The sequence below is a fragment of the Nicotiana tabacum genome, chromosome 22, assembly GCF_000715075.1.
Source record: "Nicotiana tabacum cultivar K326 chromosome 22, ASM71507v2, whole genome shotgun sequence".
In the NCBI taxonomy this organism is placed as follows: Eukaryota; Viridiplantae; Streptophyta; class Magnoliopsida; order Solanales; family Solanaceae; genus Nicotiana; species Nicotiana tabacum.
Window position 1 is genome coordinate 66,815,302 of NC_134101.1, and position 16,510 is coordinate 66,831,811.

Below are 16,510 nucleotides of genomic sequence, written 5' to 3' on the forward strand. Positions count from 1 at the left end.
GGTAATGTACGATTTATCTTGGTTTTATTTGACTATTTCTCTAAATGGGTGGAAAGTAGGAGCATTTGCCCAAATACGCAAACAAGAAGTAATCGCCTTCATATGGAAGAACATCATATGCCGTTTCGGTCTCCCCAAAGAAATCAGCTGCGACAACGGACCTCAGTTTACAGGAAAGAAGATCGCCGACTTTTTCAAAAAATGGCACATCAAAAGAATACTCTCAACGCCTTACCACCCCGCGGGAAACGGGCAAGAGGAATACTCCAACAAGTCAATACTGAACATCATGAAGAAGAAACTAGAAGACGCCAAGGGATTGTGACCAGAAATATTATCAAAAGTCCTCTGGGCCTACCGAACAACGCCCAAAACGAGCATAGGGGAAACGCCATACTCATTAGTCTATGGGACTGATGCAGTAATACCAGTCGAAGTCGGGGAGCCCAGACTAAGATACGTTCGTGAAAGCGGACCCCAGAACGATGACAGTAGAAGGCAGGAACTCGACGAAGAGATATGGCCTATATAAGAATGGTCGCCCAAAAGAAACAAGCAGAACACTACTATAACAAAAGGGTAAAGATCAGGCCACTCAAAGGCAGAGACTACGTGCTTAAAGCTAAAACACAAGAAAGCAAAGACCCACGGGAAGGCAAACTAGGAACAAACTGGGATGGCCCCTACAAAATCACAGCAGCAGCAAACAAAGGGTCATTCACACTAGAAACAATGGAAGGAAAGCAATTGCCAAACAACTGGAATATTACACACCTCAAGTACTTCAACTTTTAAAGGATGAGGTCCCCAAAGTCGCACTCTTTTTCCCTCACTCGAGTTTTGTCCCAATTGGGTTTTCTCGAGAAGGTTTTTAACAAAGCGATGACGGGGATACTTCAGGATTGAAGTACGCACAGATGAGGGCACTGGACAGCTAGTTCATTACTCGATCTCTCACTACTTTTCTAGTTCGATCAATGAAGGGACTAGATAGACCGGGACTGGGACTGAATTACCAACCAACACCCAGAAAATATGTAAATCTCTCCAAGAATATGAACAAAGCACAAGTACATGAAATTTATTTCTGCTCTCCCTAGATAAAGGTTATATTCGACATCGTTCGAATTAACACCTACTCGGCCCACGGCCCTAAATAGATAAAGGTTACATTCGACCTCGTTCGAATTAACACATACTCGGCCCACGACCCTAAATAGATAAAGGTTACATAAGACCTCGTTCGAATTAACACCTATTCGGCCCACGACTCTAAATAGATAAAGGTTATATTAGACCTCGTTCGAATTAACACCTACTCGGCCCACAGCCCTAAATAGATAAAGGTTACATTCGACCTCATTCGAATTAACACCTACTCGGCCCACTACCTTAAATAAACAAAAGGGTGTATTTGATCACGTTCGAATAAATACCTAGTCAGCCCTCGGCTACAGACAAACATGCGACGTGTTCGACCTCGTTCGAACCAACATCTACTGGCCCTCGGCCGGGATCAAACCTAAAATTTGTTTCAACCTAGTTCAACCTACTCGAACAAAGTTATTACGATAAAGGCAACCAAGCAACAAAATCAAAAAGCGTACAAACTCGAACGAAGAAAAAGAATAAGGTACGAATAGCAGAACTAACACCTAAAAGAGTATTTTTTACAAAGGCTTATATTCATGCCTACAAAAATACACGCAAGTCTGCGCCTAAACAAAAAAGAAGGAAAAATAACTAATCACCGCCTGGCCCAACAACACCACCAGCTTGGTCACCCAGACCATCTCCACCTATCTTTTTGCCATCGCCAGCAGGATACTCATCCTTGTACCAGGCATCCTGTTCAATTCGGTCCACGCCTACATCCTCGTCATCCCCGGTTTTTGGTGTAGCGAGGTCATAGCCACAAGCAAACCGAGCTTTACGTTTCTTAGCACGATCATCCTCGAAGTCGGCTTCCAAAATAGCCCCCGTCCCCATCAGATCCCTGAATATATCCAGCTGGGCCTTGGCGTGAATCCATTCCTTGTATAAATCCCGCGGAACATCAGGAAAAGCAGTACGGAAAGAGGATGACTGGGCCAATAACTACACCTTCTCGGCCTCGAGAGCAGCAACTCGATCACTAAGGCCCGGAGCCTCTTTTTCTAGCTCCCCTATCCGCTCATCAAGCCGCTACTCTCTGAGCCTGGCCATCTCTAGAGCACCCTCCCGCCCAGAACGGAGAATGCGAATCACGATATCCAAAGCCTCTGCTTTCCTTGTAGCCGACAACTCGTCCAACTCAGTCTTCTCTAAACCCGCTACCTTCTCAGCGACCTCGCCACTCAGAGCGACCGCTTTGAGTTGACACTCCTCGAGCTCGGCGCGTAATGAGACTACTTGGGCTTAAAGGTCGGCACATTGGGCCTCGACCCCCCCTACTCACCTCAAACTCCTCTTCTTTGTCCCTCAACGCCCCCTCGAGAATGCTATATTTTCCGATGACCCTCATCAACCTGTCTTCCTTCTCCTTCAGTTCACCTCGGAGAGCTTGGAAAGTGTCGCTCCTATCGAACCGCCTACAGATCTCGCGGTGCTTATCACGGTATTCGCGATATTTTCGCTCCATCTTCTGGAAATGGCCTTACGCCTCTCCTCTCATCGGGCGCTCTAGATCTCCAAAATCACGGTCTGAAAGAAAGACAAAAAATGAGGAGTAAGAACGAAACTGAACCCGACATAAAACACAAAGAGAGATCGAAAAGCTTACCCTAAGAGCGAGGCCGGTTATGCTCCTCGATAATGTGGTGTCCTTAAGCTTCTCAAGGGTTTTACCCTCTACATCGGAACATAGGGGACCAAGAGAAGGGACCACATCCTCCGTGTCAACCAGCGAATCCCGGTCTAAGGGGATCGCAATAGTCTGCGTGGTCCCCTCCAATCTCACCTCAAGTCGGGTAAGTCCATCCCCGATCATCCTCACTTCCTCGGCATCCATATCGGAGCCCGTCTCGTAACCTTATTCGGCTACACTTTTTCCTTTTGTGTCGACCCTGGAAGAAGGATTCTCGGCTGGTAGAGAGGTCGATGGCTTATCCCGCCATAAGTCGTCAGGGACTCTTGCCGACGGCCCTTCAAAATCCATCATGGTCTCAAGGAGAGACATACCCTCCTCGGCTCCCGATGACAGCAGAATCATGGGCGGTAATTCGGCGTCGTCTTCGATTTCTATGGTCGCCATTTATCGGATGACGAAATCCCACATCGCCGAACTCGCCGCCAAGGCAACTCCTTCGCCGACATCCACAGATCGCCTCTTACGGGGAATCAAGTTATCACCATTTGGCGACGATTCCTCCTCATCGTCCTCGTCTACTAGATGATGTAAAGGGTAAGTCGAGAGTCCTGCTGCAGGTGTAGTCGACGATCGTGCAGGCCTCACCGCAGTAGAAGGAATAGAAGCAGCCTTCCTCTTATTAAACACCAGAGCAGGAGCCCTCGGCCTTCTCAAAGAACCTCGGGCTGAAAAAGAAAAAGAAAATTAGAAGACTGTCACTTTCTATACAAAACAAGAACGAGCAGACGACCATGAGGTTAAGGCGGTATAGACAAAAGATAATAATTATATATGTAGAAATAAATACATTTAGAAGAACTCACCAGTCACGGAAGGCGCAGGCCCGAATTTCTTGATAAAGGCCGGCCATTCACAAATCCCCACCGTGTGAGGCAAGACCTGGCTGACCCAGTCATGAATGTCCCCGACCAAGGGAGGGGGCGAAGTCTGAGCTGCACGAAGAAGGGACAGAATGTCAGATTACAACTAAAATGGGCAAAATAAATGTTTGGCAAAAAGATACTTACGGGCGTAATTCCAAGCCTCGGGGAACCCGCTCGCGTTGACCACCATGTCCTCGGTCTTGACGAAGAAGTAGTTGAGCCAGAACTGGTGATTCGCCTTATCGTCCATCTTCATCACCAGACTTTTACTTCCTCGGTCGCGGAGGTGCAACATCGTCCCCCTATAGGAACTAGGGGCGAAGAGATGCATCAGGTGGCAAAATGAGATCCCACGGCCAGTCAACTCCGCATATTTCGTCAACATACGGATAAGCTTGTAGATGTAAGGGGAGAGTTGGGTCAGGCAAACGTCGTAGTAACAGCAAAAGTCCTCTGCCAATGGGAGAAGAGGAAAGGAATAGCCGACATAGAATGGATACGCATAGAACACGTAATATCCGGGACGGTGTATCTGTACCACATCGCACCCCGCTGGAATCAGATCGATATGAGCAGGAATTTTGAACCTTGCCTTAAGCTCGGCGAGATCGACCTCGTTCATCACCGACTCCGAGGCCTCGGGATCGTCTTCAGGCAACTTTAAAAAGTCGGATCTAGCCTTTTCACTGCGAGGGATTATTTCCTCCACCGTAGAAAATTTCTCGTCTTCAAGAGCAACAGGAACACCGTCGCCATGAGGAGGCATGCACACCGCCAAAGGGGTAGGGTTAATCACCATGCCGGAACCAGAGGGTGTGTGAGCCATATTCTTGAGAGAAGATGTTTTAAGCACAGAAAGGTTGGAAGCAATTGAAATCACTGGAATCATGGGAGTGGATAAGCAATGACAAAGTAAAAAGGAGGCAAGGATTCAATATGGAGAATGAAGAAGGAGACATAGGGATTCGATATCAAGATAATGCAAAACAAACACAAATGGCCTCATGTCCTTATTTATGAGAGTTCCAGCATCAGGATCGAGAAATCATGCTATCATTACCCAGTGCTGGTATCGAAACGGCAGAGGCGTGGGAAACGACACAAGGCATCGAAAAATCGCGTCACAATGACGCATGATGTCATGACATCATCCTGAAACAATGTGGCCCCAAAGGTTGCGGCTCACGAAAGGTCATGTCGCCACCTCGTCTGAAGCGCCACTATCCGACTTGCTCGCCCAATTTTGTCAACCACGGCAAACAGATTCCGCTCATTAATGTCGTCTGGGCTTGGCCTCAATAAACGGAGGGACAAACTGTATGGGTCAAAATCTGCCCCAAGGGTATTTGGTCTAATATGATATTAAGGAAAGAGTCAGTCGAGGTCGACCAGAAGGAAGCAAAATTCGTGGTCGAGGTATCAACCATGATCGAGGTCAATCACTGCGTAAAGGACTAACGGCTAGTTCTCAGAATAAGATATTAAAGGGAATATTCTAGTGAATATTCCCTACATTTGTACTATTAGGGTTTACTAGGGATATGTGTTGAATATATAAGGAAAAAGAAAAGGGAAGAAAGGCATGTAATATTCATTTGATAAGAACACTTTTGAGAATAAGATTCCTCTCTATTACAAAAGTACAAAGATTACCTTTTGATAAAGATTCTTGCTCATATTATTTCCCACATTTCCACAAGATCTAAGGATTGTTCATATATATCTTGGACATTTCTGTTACTCATCATTGTCAGGAGAAATATTCGTCCAATCCATTCATTATTGGGTGAATCATTCTTCTTATTTACTTAAATGTCATTTATTGTCATTTATTGTTAGTTATATCTCCATTAATGTTCATGTATTAAAAGTATTTTGCATTTATTGTCATCAATCATTTACGGGATCTGTCCCCATCTCCTGTACATTTTCGAGATTAATTAGCATCTAGAGTTGTTATCCTTAACTAGATTTAACCCATTATTACACGAATTTAATAGTTTAACCGGAAGTTACATTTTTTGGTCAAACAAGCAATGCACTAAAAGGGCCAACCAATCTTGTGTTTGCTGTCAACTCAGTAATTTGATGGTTCTACTTATCTATGCAAAATCAACAATTTTTCCAGAAGAAATCAGCCCAAAAGAAAACCAGCTTTTGGTTGCGGGTTCAACTGGTTAAGGATTAATCGTAACACAAATCGTTCAAGTGACAACAACTATAAATACATCCTCAACACACAGTATCCAATTAAATTAGAGTCGTAGGAGTCTTCTTTCTTGATTCAAGATTTCAACGAATAATTAAAGACGTAACGTTGTTTTCAGTGGTATATACCATCTCTAATGGCGTATTAGCCGCCCGCGCAACCTCGAAGAATCCTTCTCTTGCTTAAGTGAGTGCAAAAAGAATATACTTGATTTGATTAATTAGCAAAGCTAGAATCTAAATTAAATATGCCGCCTTAAACTCAGCGAATGAATTACGTCCTTTTACATATCTATATTCTCATTTTTCATGTAAATGAACGCAGGAAGAAATGAATTTGTTACATGTCTTATCGTAACTTTACCGAGTTTGTTTTCCAATCAATTATCACGGTATGCATTAGACACACGTTAAGCTTTTAAATTTTGTATTTCTTTATCTGTTTGGAGGGGTGGCGTGTGGAAAATTTGATATAGTTGCAGATAGCAACCACAATATATTCCACTTAAGTAGGTAGCTATCGACTGTAGTATATTTTGACTTAGATTGGCAAACAACATTTCTCTCTCTTTAAATTATAGGGCTGATTTTTTTCACAAACGATAAATACTGTAATAAGGATGCTATATTTTATTTTATTTTATTTTTAAAAGCAAAAGTCCACCTTTATGGATGGGGTTTAGGCGATGACCCCAACCCGTATATTATCAAAAATAATTAATACACGGAGGAGGACATAGACCATAACCTCCTAAGCAAGATGGGGACCGATATAAATCAGCTCTAAGAACACTTGGACCCAATTGATCTGCCTAATTTGGGAGATACCTCCATTACAATTTGATTATAATGAACTTCACAGAAGGATGCTATACACAAGGTTAGCAACACTATACAATGTTCAAAATTATTTACTGTTAGCATCATTAATAACAAAATGATTCTTCTTAGGCTTAAATTTGAAAGTAGGGATGCCATCTTGGTCGAGTCTCAATAATGACTTCACTGTGTTCAGTAAGGAACTAGAATCATCCATTAAAACCTGACCATTTATTGGTTCTCCCATATTTGCCAATTGATCAGCCACCATATTGCCCTCTCTGTAAGTGTGAACAAAAATAAAATTACCTTTGCTAGAGAGTTGAATAATCCGATCAGTGATATATCAGATATGCCAATGTGCTGTCATTTTGTTGTTAATCATTTCAATTATCAATTGGGAGTCAGATTCCACCATCACAGAGAGAAAGCCTCTGTTAATACACAAGATCAATCCTTGTAGCAAAGCTTTGGCCTCAGCCACATTATTGCTACAAAGTCCATAATTTTCAGCATAGGCCAAGATAAAGCGACCTAAGTAGTCCCTCACAACACCACCACCACCAGCACTACCCGAATTTCCTTTACTACAACCATCAATGTTTAGTTTTAGCCATCCATTGTTAGGCTTCCTCCATGTAACCATTTTACCGATGATAACTGGTCTAACTTTATCAACTGCATTGCACATATCATACCACTCTAGAGGCACATGCACTCTAGGAAATAGGGTCTTTAATAGAAAATACATGGATCTACAAACCTGCATAATTATGAATCGAGCAGACATGCGTACATTTTCAAATCTAGCAGCGCATATGCTTTTTCATATCTCCCAACATATGACTGATGAAAGATATTTGATTAAAGCAGCGTGAAACCCATTACTTGGCCTGGTTAACTACCAGGACATAAGAAGTTGCCTAATATCTCCTTTTCTGATAGTGATACCTCAGCTCTGTCTAAAGAAAGACCATATTTGATCAGCAATATGGCTCATACAAAATAGGTGTATGATGGTCTCTTCTTTATGGGTGGTACAACAAGAGCATTTAGAAGGGTGTATCATTTTAAACTTCTGAACACATTCATCAGTTGGAATTATTCCCTGTAACATTCTAAGCATAAAAAAGAAACTTTAAAGGGGAGTTTCTTATGCCAGATCATAGCAGCTGTAAAGGAATTATTTGGGTACCTCCTCAAGTTTTTTCAAGCAGACTTACATGTAAAAACTCCATTCGGGTCAACTGTCCATATTAATCTCAATCCCTATGATATCGTTGATAAAATTGTTAGGGTCTCATCTCTGAGCTTAGAAACAATCCATTCTCTGTCATCAAGGAACTTATTCACAAGAACTTTTCTGGGAGCATTTTAGTAGTGAATTAGCTTTTCCAAGGCTCCTTTACCTGACTAATTATCCCACCAAAAGGACTTACTTCCTTTACCTATCTTCCACAAGATAAATTCCTCTACATCTTCTTTGATATTCATAAGCCTTTTCCAGTTATGAGATTGACCATAAGACCATTTCTTGAGAACTAGATATTTTCTTTTGCAGTACTTAGCTTCAAGAAAATCTCTCAGAAGACTAGGCTTGGTCTTGAAGTTCCACCATGCCTTATCAGAAATTTTTTTATAAAAATATTTAATGATCTAAAACTTACTCCACCTTCTTGAGTAGTAAAACATAGATCAGTCCATGATTTCCAGTGGAACTTATTTTTGTGCTCTTCTTTACCCCCAAAACAAATTAGCAATAATCTTCTCAATTTGGGAAAGGATAGTTTTAGGCGGGTATAGAATAGACAACAGATGCAAAGTGCAGCGAGTGAAGGATTGAATTTATCAAGACTGCTTTGCCACCATAAGATAGAAGTTTTCCGTGCCACCCTTGCATTCTGTTAAAAATTTTAGCAACCATGTTGTTGAAAAAAACTACTTTCTTCTGACCAACATAAATATGGTATCCTAAGTATTGCATAGAGAATTGAAGATGGAGAAAATCAATAATATTCTCAACCTCAGTGATAAAAGGTTCAGGAAGCTAGAGGATACATAGAAGCCAGATTTTCTCTTTTTGATCATTTGGCCTAAGGCTCTTTCATACGTGTCTAGTTTAGACATCATCATCTTCAAGGATAAAAGATCATCTGAGAAAAATAAAATGGTGTCGTCTGCATAACCCAAATAATTAATTAAAAGGCCTTTTCTCTCGAATGAATATGGGATAAATCCCTCTGCAGGTAACTGGGTCATCAATCTAGATAGTAGTTCAGCTCCAAGAACAAATAAAGAAGGGAACAAAGGACCCACCCTACTTGATACCCCTAGTGGATTTAAAGAACCCATTTCTTGTTCCATTCAAATTGATTGAGTACCAATTATTAGATATAAGCCTCCAGACTCTGTCAATCCAAATCTCAGAAAACCACATATGTTTTAACAATCCACCCTGTTATAAACCTTGGTCATGTCAAGTTTCATGACGACATTACCAATTCGTGGAGATTGATTAATGTTGTGCACCATCTCTTGAGTCAATATGATATTCTCAGTTATGGATCTTCCTTTGATAAAGCCAGTCTGGTATGGAGATATAAGATTCTGCATTAGAGGAGCAAGCCTCTATTTCATCAATTTTGAAATAATCTTGCTTGAGAAATTGCTAAGGCTGATCGGCCTTGACTCCGTGAAATGTTGAGAAGATTCCACTTTAGGAATCATGATAAGACATATGTGAGTGAGAGATCTTGGTAATGGGGTACCTGCAAAAAAATCAAGTATCATTAGTAGTAAATCCTCCTTTATGACCTCCCAACATTTGTGGTAAAATTTCTCAGAGACCCCATCTGGTCTAGGAGCACTGTGAGTGCTCATGGAGAAAATAATCTCTTTCAGTTCTTCCATGGACGGTGTGGCTAATAGTTTGTTGTTATCTTCTTCATTTACAATCTTTGGAATACAATTCAGAATAGAAAGGTCCTTCTGTGCATCATCCTTAGTGAATTGTTTTTCAAAAAAATTGACAGCTTCTTGAGCAATATTATCCTCTCCTTCAATCTAGCTTCCACTCCCACTCATCATCTTGGTCAGAGTTAGTCTTCTCTTTTTTCCTTTGACTACAGAGTGAAAGAACTTGGAGTTCACTTCTCCTTCTACAAACCATTTTATTCCTGATTTCTACCTCCAAAAAGCTTCCTCCTTTTTATAAGCCATAAGTATTTTTTAATTTCAGGTAAAACTTCCAAAGTAGAGAGACACTAGTTTCAACATTCCAACTTTGTTCCACAACACTCATCAAGCCATGTTCCTCAGTCCAGAAATCAATAAACCTAAAGTATTTCATATGGTCTCTATTGTTGGGCTTAGCTGAGATCAACAACGGAAAGTGATCAGAGCCAGTCCTAATCAGGTGATTAATATTGGTAGATTCAAAAATATTCAACTAATCATGATTAATTAGAACCCTGTCTAGTCTTTGACAGACTCTCTTATCTGGAGACCATCCATTGCACTAAGTAAAGCTTGATCCAGTATATCCAACATCCAATAATTCATAGTCCATGATACACTGTACAAATGCAAGATTTTTTGACATTCTATGAGGGGATCCCCCCCTATTTCTCAACAAGATCAACAATACAATTAAAATCTCCGGAAACTAGCCATGACATATTATAGTTATCACTGATGTTTCCGAGTTTGTCCCATATGTCCTCTCTCAGAAGTTCCTCACACTTTGCATAGATATACGATATCAGTACAAAGATTCTATTTATCTTAATGCTACAAGTGACTTGTTGATAATCCTCCTCAATGATAAACACAATCAAGATTAGCTTCCCAAAAGATACAAATCTGACGGTTGCAATTTGAGTAAGCATGTAGGTAGCCCAAAAATCTTTTGAACTTGTCCAGTTTGTTTGCCTTATGAAAAGGTTCACCTAAGGCAATAATTGGAAGTTTCTTAAAAGTGATTAGTTGTTTAAGTCTTTCAAGAGCACCATTAAACTTAAATAAGGATGCTATATGTCTGTAGGAGTTGGCAACAAAATTTACAAGCCAACTAGTCTTCCAAGATGTTCCTTGTAAAGTTGTAATAGAGAAAAAGAAAAGTTAACTAAACTATGCATAACATTATTAAAGGATCTAGGAATATATACAAATTTTAATTTCAAAAGTAGAAGCCATTTACCATATATTTTCACATGTCACGTCTACTTTCCATGGGGCACACATTTTCTTCTTGAGTATTGTATACCGTAAAAACCGATCTCAGATGATAGGTGAATTAAGAAGCAACACGTGTCAATCAGCAGTGATTCAACCATGTTCATACCGAATATAAACCTGTGGCCGGATAGAAGCAATTCAAGATATGACCATTATTGAAGACCCCAAGATTCCTCCAGCTTTTATTAGTCTTTATTACCTTTTATTATTCTTTATCACCTTTTTGTTACCTTTTATTGTAGCATTAATATCGTTGATTAATGGGGTATAATTGGTAGACCATACACCCCATAACTCTAGTATAAATAGAGGCTTTCATTCTATTGGAAGAGATCAAGAAATACTGATAACAAAAGACTAGTATTCTTTCTATTGTTCTCTTAAGCTTTACACTAAGTGTTGTCAGGATTTTTTAATTATTCTTTATCCCGGCAGATACATTCTGAAAGCCCAGGCTTGTTTCTTCTTCAATTATCTTTATTTACTTTGTCTGCACTTTGTTATCTTACTTTACTGGATCAATTTAATCCACGTGTCTATAAAATATATTACAAATTCAATTATATCATTTTACGGGCAAACAGTTTGGCGCCCACCATGGGGCATAAACAATTGTGCTATTATTTTGATCTGTTCATCTTATACTAACGTGCTTTAAAAGTTTTTTTCTGTTGTAAACATAAAACAGTTATGACACCCAATGATGTCAATAACTCGCTCAATATTGGAACAGACAACAATCTCCATGATAGAAATCAACAGGATGGTTCAACCAGTGAAACCCATCTCGATAGGTATAAGTCATATCCTAACCGGGTAGATAGAAATACTCGGTGGTTAAGAAGTCATACCCTTGATGATATGAATGATGCATCTGTTACCGATACTGTTAAAGTTTTAAGAGCGCAACAAAAGGGAGATCGTGAATCATCTATCAAGATAGGACCAAATAATAATTGAGCTCCAACAAGCAATATACGGTGCTTCAAATAATTCAAATGGTGGAATTCATGACGTGCCAATAAGTCAAACGGCCCCGGGAACCGAAAATATTTCTTCAAGAAGAGAGTTTAGAACAAACTACAACCAAGTGGGTGGAGCAGTCAATGGATTTGGAAATGAGAACAACATAGATGGTCTTTTCAAAGACGAACTCATGAGATGTATGAGGGAAATAAATTCTCGAATGGACCAAAATGCTAAGGAATTCCATTCTCAAATGGATCAGATCCTGGAAGCACCTCCGGTCCTAAAGGGTCCGGACTCGAAGAAGTATATACAGTTGTTATTCAAACCCAGTACGGCTCCGGAGTTGATTCTAAAGAGATTTAAGATGTCGTATATTCCAAAATATGATGGAACATCAGATCCACAGGAACACATTACAACTTACACTATAACTGAGAAGGAAAACGATTTGGCTTTACATGAGATTGAATCAGTCTTGTTAAAGAAATTTAGGGAAACTCTAATAAAAGAAAATTTAACATGGTATTCTCTTTTACTTGAACGATCAATTGATTCTTTTAAAATGCTTGCAGATTCTTTCATTAAAGCTCATGCTGGAGCAAGAAAAGTTCAAGCTAGGAAAGCAGATATTTTCATAATCATTCAAGGAGACTCAGAGTTGTTGCGAGAGTTCGTGATAAGGTTTCAAAAGGAACACATGTTATTTGCGGCAATACCGAATGAATGGGAAGCTGAAGCATTTACCTAGGGTCTCAATCCCTTAAGCTCCGATGCCTCAAGGAAGTTAAAAGAAAAGTTTGTTGGAATTTCAAGCAAAAATTTGTGTAGATGTTCATAACAGGTACGAGTCAAAAATTTGCGTAAAATATGATCAGGTTATTATATCGACATCTTCTACAGCCCGGAATCAAGATCAATTAAACTTTGATCGGAGGTATTCCAGACACCAGTTTGAACCATACCCGTCAGGATCACGAACTGACATGAGGCAAGGGTGTACCCGAAGCGAGTCGCCAGAAAATAACTTCGATGAAAGACAATAATATCTATGAATGCTGGGGACTGCTGCATCAGAGCAACAGAAATCGCAACAATAAGTACCGGAAGCATCTGAAGATGGCTCCAGAACAATCCGTACAAGATACCGGAGATAGCCCGAACTGGCTCCGGAATAAAGAAAAGGACTAGGGACTGCCAGTTAGAGGAGTGAGGACTGCTAGATCAGCTCTGGGGAAGAAATATATAAAAGGATTCAGAATAAAAAATCGGCTAGACCCAATAGATGTCAGCCTGGTCGCAAATCTCTTGCAATAAACTATTGTTCATTTTCTGTAAACTGTCGTATGTACAAAGTTATAAACACTTGTGTACGATCAAGGAATGGAATGAAGCAAAACTTGCACTTTCTAAAAATATTCTCGTATATGTTTGAATGAACAAAATCATTCTTAATATTTGGTCATACTTAGAAGCAACAAAGGGATTACAAATTCGAACAATTGTGTCTGGGTGAACAGGAGACGTCCTCTTCATAAATACCATAAAAATAAGAGTCGTCTCTTAGAAAGCCATCAAATTAACAGGTTAAAGGTCGGATGCCTTGTTTCCCGATTACAAAATTAACCAAATGCATTAAATTTTCAGACTTTATCAAAACCATAAGTATAAATTCCTGGTCATTACATCCCTGGTCTCTAAAACTGTGAGGTTATAAGAGTTTTCTGGTTCAACTAAAAAAAACCCAAAAGTCAAAACTCAAAGAAATTTTTTTGAGTGTAACTAAAAACTCAAGAATCAAAATTCAAAGATTAAAAGTTCTGGGTGAACACTGAAAATCCGAGGTCAAGTTTTATGTGATGGTGGTACTTCTTCAGCGCCAACCGGTCATCATCGAAAGAATAATAAGTGGTAGAGTTATCATCTGAATCACTGAGTTCTGTACTCTTTTTTCCTTTGCCCTATTTTTGTCCCGATTGGATTTTGCCCGCATGATTTTTAATAAGGCAATAATGAGGGTTGGAAAAAACTTCCACTTCCTGGTTACATCATAGTGAGTAACCGGAAAGTGAGGGGACTATCTATATACGATAAAAACTGGTCTTAGAAGATGAGTGAATTAGGAAGCAACACGTGTCAATTAGCAGTGATTCAACCATGTTTACACCGGATACAAATATATGATCGAATAAGAAGCAATTCAAGATATGACCGTTACAGAAGACCCCAAGATTCCTCCAACTTTTATTAGTCTTCATTACCCTTTATTATTCTTTATCACCTTTTTATTACCTTTTATTGTAGCATTAATATCAATGATATGAGACATAATTGGTAGACCATACATCCCATGGCTCTAGTATAAATAGAAGCTTTCATTCTATTAAAAGAGATCAAGAAATACTGATAACAAAAGACTAGTATTCTTTCTCTTGTTCTATTAAGCTTTATACATGTGTTGTCAAGATTTTCTAATTATTCTTGATCCCGACGGAAATATTCTGAAAGTCCGGGCTTGTTTCTTCTTCAATTATCTTTATTTACTCTGTCTGTAATTTGTTATCTTACTTTATCCGATTAATTTAATTCACATGTTTATAAACTACGTTACAAGTTCAATTGTACCGTTTTACGGGTAAACAAGTATTGTACACACAAGGATAGGACTACAGTACTAGAAGAAAAATCTCATAATTAAAAGAAAAAAAAGAATATAAAAGCAAGAGGAAGCGCGGTGATTTAATTATTCAAGGATGGTTAGCCACACGGATTGCTGAATGCTGAATGCTGAAAGGGAGAAATATTATTTTATTAAAAGGACCTCATGTTAATTGTTTTATGTTACTATTAAACTTCAAATAACTGAACATAATTATGCCGATGACCTAATCGGAAGCGTGTTACTAAACAGAGAAGCATTTTGTCCCTTCATGCCAATACATGACTTAGTTATATTCCCACGCTTTTCATTTGACCAAAGCTTTTCGCCAAATAAATAAATTTTTAGTGCTCCATCTTTTATTTCTATAATCTGAGACTTCTACAAGTGATTTACACCGACATGTTGGATGTTACTAGTAATTTTTGTAATCTCAAATACAAGCGGTGAAAACTAGTTTTAGTATATGTACGTTGCACGTGTGTATAATGTCTATCAATTAAAAATATATACATTGACGTTAAAATAAAATGTAATATTTGTTTAATGATGAAAATAATTTTTCTCACACTAACATAATAATTATATTCAATATCTTTTGAATATGCATAGATGATGAATTTAGTTAAATTAGTTGTACATTATTTTATAATTATACGTATCTTATAGTCCATTCGTTTCAATTTAAATGACACATTTCGCTTATCGAGAGTCAAAATACGTGACGTTTGACCAACATTTTAAAATATTATTATATTGAAATGAGAAAAAATATAACTTATAGTATTTCTCCTATAGTTTTTGAATATTTAAATTTTAATTTTAAAATATTAAATTGAACTAATTTGATATAGCTTCAAACTTTAGTTAAATTGATACTCAATAAGCGAAATGTATCATTTAAATTGAAATAAAAGGAGTAATATGATATACAAATATGTTAAATTGTGTCTCACCTGACATCTCTTTATGAATACATTTTATCTTCTATTTATTTCATCCTTATTTCTTAAATAAAGTTTGCATTTTAACCAATTTAATTATTAATACTATAACTAATTTTGTTTTATATTCTGATTTCTTTTAATTCAAATACTTAGTTATCTTTTTCAATTACTAAAAGAAATAATTTATTTATTGAGGATTCAAATTATTAATATTAGTTCATACCATATATTAAGTATTTAATGATAACTATATTTTTATCCACAAAAAATATTTTGTCAAATGATAAAATATTGAACTTTTGCATTTTATGTTTGTCGTAGTGTTAGTAAATGACTTTTGTCAATCACTTTTCTTTCTCTTGTTCTCTTGTTATTATTAATATTTTCGTAATTATTTTTTATAATTATGTTTTAAAATCTATATTAATATTTATATCTAAATAAATTATTGATCGAAAAATAAAATTAATAGTTAGTGGACCAATCTCACATAGATTACTCATAGTATTTCTAGGTTAATTACTAATTTGGAACAAAGGACAAGCAAAATGCTTCCTTTTTCTTTAGTTTTTCTTTATTTTATTTTGTTTACATCATAATTTTTCACCTAAAATTTAGCACAATTGTTCAATCTGTTTTGCACTAAAACACGTCCAAGTGAAAAAAAAAATCATACGCATAAAGATTTGGTGTTATTTAATCATACTTTAATTGTAAAATTTATATAAGGTAAAACTTTAATGATTTTAAAGTCCTAATTATAAGGATTTCTAGTTAATTCAATTGAGGAAAAAATTAATAAGTAATAAATTTGATTTAATTTAAAATTCCTAAATATTAGTTAGGAGAATAATCAAATGATTATTTTGTCTAGTGTGAACTCTATTTTAAAAGGGTAAAAAAGACGAACGACATTTCGCTAAAAACCTTCGTGATTTTAATATAGTATAGATAATAAAATGAA